Genomic DNA, 4,903 nt, shown 5'->3' with positions numbered 1-4,903 from the left:
TGCTAGAATATCATAAAGTAATAATATATGCTTTGGTTTTATAATTAATTTCTCCTTTCAATACGATATCAGTGCTGGTCCTGCCTCAAAACTCTACCTCCCCTCCTCCCTTTCCTCCCCTCATCTTCTCTGCCTTATGGAGGGAAAACTGCTCCCCCTAGCCTTCCTGCTAATTGGCTTTAAATATATCAGGCAGTTCACATACTGGTTGCTATCTCAACTATCGCTATCTAAGACTAATGTGTTTACCCTCCGGTTGGCCAGAGCATCCCTCAAGACTTGAGTCATATTTTAAATGGGCGGCTGTAGAGGAAGGGAGGGCTTGTGGGTGGTAGAGGAAGGAGGACTGAAGACAGGGGTGGAGGGGGATTATTTTCATGGGTTTCTTATTCAAGAGGTCAAATGAGCGGGCGCCTGAGCAGGGGAGAGGTAGGCGGGCAGCGAGGGAGGCGGGCGGGTGGCGGAGTGGGAGTGGTTGGTACAGATGGACTGTTTACAAAGGTCAACAGTGCTACTGGCATGCTTTACATGTCCTCTGTCAGCTGCCCTGATTTTCCCACTTACAGGAGCAGAAGAGGGGAGAGGAAGACTGGACAGGAGATGCTGACAAGCTTTGTTAAACTTGTGGTGAATGTATTTCAATAATAAAGACACTCATTCATTCATTCATTCATTTTCTTGACCGCTTATCAGAAATCCGGTTCGCGGCAAAGATACTCAACATTCCAATATTGCAGTCTTCTACAGGACATGATCCATCTATGATGTGTTGATTTTTCTTTTCACCTTGTCAAGTTTAGTCTACTTTAACTTCTTAAAGCCCCAGAGGGATGTACTTGTATTATTTGGCTGCGGGTTGTGTGTTGAAAGGGTGAAGTTAACTTGATATTGAATATTCTTTCGACATATTCTCCTAAATATCCAGTCCAGCAGGTGAAACTCATATTGCTATCCTCTTGTAGTAATCAATGATAGATGCATTAACTATAGTGTTTTTCTCATTTTGATCAAAATATTACTGAAATTGAAAGAGAGGAATTTCCCTCGCATCTGTTGTATGTGGACAAAAAAGCTAATAAAGCTGCTGCTGGAATATGTATCCTGGCTGCGTAACTTTATGAGGTTCTGATTTATGATATATTCACTGTAGGATTTCTCCCTGTATTTAAATTAAGTTAGCAAATAAATGTGTTTAGTCTCTTGCCAAAACACATCATGTTTCTGGACAACATGCCCAGAAGTCGAACACTGAAAACTAAAGGAATATGTGAACACTCAAAGACATGTTAAAGATGCTTGTGTCTGTACAATAATACAGAAAAAGATATTATGCACAAATAGAAATAGAAATGCAGTGGAACCTCAGTTCTCGATCAACCCGGGTTTCGAGCAAAAAAACATGCCTCGGAAGCATTGGTGGTTCAGTGGTAGAATTCTCGCCTGCCATGCGGGAGACCTGGGTTCGATTCCCAGCCAATGCAAGCTTGCTTCTTTTTGTGGATGATTTATGTACGAAGGACTTTCAACGGAAACAAGACCGCAAGGGCTTTTTTGAAACGCTCCTCTTAGACAGGATGTTTGACTTTATTTGTACTGTAATACATGCTACTGTGTGACTGTACTTGTACTCTAACATTCTATCTAATAAATATATTCATCATTCATCATCATCAGTCGAAGAGATTTTCGGAGTTCGAACACACGAGTGGAGCCGAGGCGAACCGAAGTTGAATTACATCATGTTGTTCGTGCAATGTAAATAGACTCAAGGTGAGCCATTCCAATAAGAACTTGCTGAATTCATTTATAATCCTGTTATTAAAGAGAACTGGGGAAAAAAGATTACACTGTTCAACCGTGTAGAAGTGGACATTGAAAGAGGATATAAAAGCATCCCCAGTTGTTTTTAACAACACACTTCAAAATGTTGTTTTCCTACTGAGTTACTGGCTTTTTTTTTTTCTTTTTCTTTTTCTTTTTACAGGGAATAAGGCTATCTGGTCTCTCCTAGCAGAAAAACAGATAGGTCATGAGGTTTGGTGGCCAGTCTTCATTAACTAGAGGATATTCTAATATCCTGCATGGCAGGATCTGAGCGTAATAATGCAATTAAGACGGTGAGGTGTGCTTCAATGAGAATCTTTACTGTGGGACATTGGCTCCATTCAAAATTAATTACATTAACCTAGCTTTCTCCTAATGTTGCACCGCAAGGCAATTTCATTTGCAAAAGATTCTTCTTTTTATTTTCAGCAGTGATCTTTTCTAAATCTTCTGTTTTTGTTGTTGTTTCGTTTATTTGAGTGTATTTTGTTTTGTTTTGTTTTGTTTTGTTTTTACTGATAAATAAGAGAACATGCACAGGGCTGGATTCAGAACAGTGGGCGGATAACAACAGACGGATCTTGTTGGAAATAATAAACTGGAACTTTTTCTTTCAAAGTTTGTTCAGGTACTCCTGCTCTACTTGACGTTCAGTGTCATGAACAGTGATGTAACAAATCAGAAGTGTAATCTCCATTTGATAGCATTTATAGGTCACTTACTGCATGTCACGGAATAACAAGAATGATAAATGAATAGACTACACCTTTCAACAATTTCACATGGTTATAATGACGTGAGTAAAGTAAGCGCCACCATCTGGCTGCTGTTAAAAAATGCCGAGACGATTTAACTTTACTCAGCATATACTAATTACAGATTTGTGAATTACCTTTTACTTGCATTCAAGATTCAATAAAAAGTAGTGCATATAGTTAGGATTGCACTTAAATGACTTGTGTAATTATTAAATAAGAACTTCTCCACGAGTTTTGCAACTTTACTAAATATCTCAATCTGTTCAAAGAAAGAAGTATAATGCCCTTTTGAAATCTGATGCTTTGTTTCGCTTGAGCCGCTCAGGTTTGTGATAGAGGGATGTTTGTAGCTTGTACACAGGAGAGCGTGAGAGTGTGCTGGCTGCATGGTGCATGTGTATTGCATAGAGTACATGGTTCTCCGTCCTCGCTGTGTCCGAGGAGGATAAGCCAGGGCAGAGGAGCCCAGGGGCCAGGAGCCTGGGAGGACACAGGGAGGTCACTTCATCCACTGGTGTCACACTCTAATTCATCTGTCAGGGCAGATGCGCACAACATACACAGTCTTACACAAAACCAAAAACACAGCAACTCTAAAACAGACATGCACACACACACACACACACAGAAGGACGGTGAGGTGACAATAACTTACTTTTGCGGCTTTCAACAGGATCTCTCTTTCCTGTTCGTCCTTCCTCTGCTTCTCAATTCTCTCCAGCTGCTCGAAGAAGCGAAGCTGAGAGCGAACGTCTGCAGACTGCTCGTAACACTCATCATCCTGACAAGGAGATTGAGAGAAAATCACTGCGTTGGAAAAAAATCTAAAAGTCCCATTCGACGGCTGTGATGAGACTTTGGGCGCACATTTTAGGATGTCACTGCAGTTCATCAATACAGACTAAATCACCTCAGACAAAATAATACATCATCTACTGTAATTAAATTACAGAACATCTATTTCACCCACAGGAAAGGTAATGGTAGTAAAATATTTGTCTGACATTGATGACAGAAAATTAAGTGGGAGGCAAAGTATAGTAAAATGAGTCGTACTCTCCATTAATCTCCTGGCAAATTATGTAGTTGACACAGTTAGGTACAAATTGGCATACATAATGGGGGGGTCACACAATTAAAAATAATATTTGTAAATAGATTATCAGTTGTAAAAGAGATTAAAAAGACGGAACCAGCTGTTTCATTTGGCCAATTTGCTTGAAAATAACTTTTCTGTCTATTTAGCAAATTAATGGAATGAATGAATAGAAGTAAGCAGGTCGCTCCCTCCTTTGACAATACAGTACCCTATATGCAAACACTGGCATGCCATAAAAGCAGGATCTCAGCTAAAAGAAGACATAACATAAGAGAGAGAGAGAAGCAGCTGGACAGGTAGAGAGAAAACTGCCAAAGAGAAAGTTTAACAAGAGGTGTGTGCGTATATATATATATATATATAGAGAGAGAGAGAGAGAGAAAGAGAGGCAGAATGGCATGCAAAAAGGTTCCAGGTTCGATTCCTTTCTGTGCAGCGTTTCTATGTGCTCCCCATGTCTGCGAGGGTTTTCTCACACCTCCAAAAACCTGCAGCTTAGGTGAATTGGTCACTCCAAATTGTCCGTAGGGGTGTGTGCGAGTTGTTGTTCGTCTCTTTGTGGCCCATCGATGCACTGGAAATGCGTCCGGGGTGTACGCCACCAGGAAATGGAGGTATATATATAGTAGAAAATGTAAATTTGTCATTGGCAAAATTTACAAAAGATTCCCTGTCCAGGTGTGACTGATTCTATGAACTGACTACGATGGTGGTGGAAGTGCTTTCTGTGTCCTGTAGCCCACGCACACATAAAACATAACTGACTGCATGACATGTAAAATATTTTGACTAAAGCCAGGCATGATGAGCGTAAACATACCTTAATTGTTAAGGTTTGTAAGGTATGGGATTAAAGTTTGCTTAACTAAATGTGTAGAGCCACGTTCCCTTCTAATTGATTTTTATATCCCCAATGTTTCCATCTCTCTATCCGTGTGTGTGAGAGAGGGAGTGAGAGAGATGAGCTGGGTGGCAGAGTACAAAGACACATCAGAGGAGGCTCATCGCCAACCCCCCCCCACACACATCCAGCCCCCCACTTTGTTTGAGCGCTGAGCCTGCACTCTTGCCGTAGCTCCTGCTGCCGTTGCCGAAGCCCGGTTGCTCTTTAAGGCCGCTTTGTCTTTTGGTCTTTCCATATTTATTTTTTTTACTTTCTTTTTTTCCGCTGATGTCAACAGAGTGGCTTCACAGAGCTTCCTGCCTCTCTCAGACACGCCTC

At 41.0% G+C, this 4,903-nt stretch overlaps 1 non-coding gene across 1 annotated transcript; it reads left to right on the top strand.

The window, feature by feature from the left end:
- Nucleotides 1-1,410: 1,410 nt before the first annotated feature.
- On the top strand, nucleotides 1,411-1,481 carry trnag-gcc (transfer RNA glycine (anticodon GCC)). Its single transcript has one exon. It is a non-coding gene; the product is annotated as a tRNA-Gly (tRNA).
- Nucleotides 1,482-4,903: the final 3,422 nt, after the last annotated feature.

The sequence above is a fragment of the Brachionichthys hirsutus genome, unplaced genomic scaffold, assembly GCF_040956055.1.
Source record: "Brachionichthys hirsutus isolate HB-005 unplaced genomic scaffold, CSIRO-AGI_Bhir_v1 contig_196, whole genome shotgun sequence".
Lineage (NCBI taxonomy): Eukaryota > Metazoa > Chordata > Actinopteri > Lophiiformes > Brachionichthyidae > Brachionichthys > Brachionichthys hirsutus.
The sequence above is the reverse complement of the archived record's forward strand: the minus strand, read 5'-3'. Positions and strand labels throughout refer to the sequence as shown.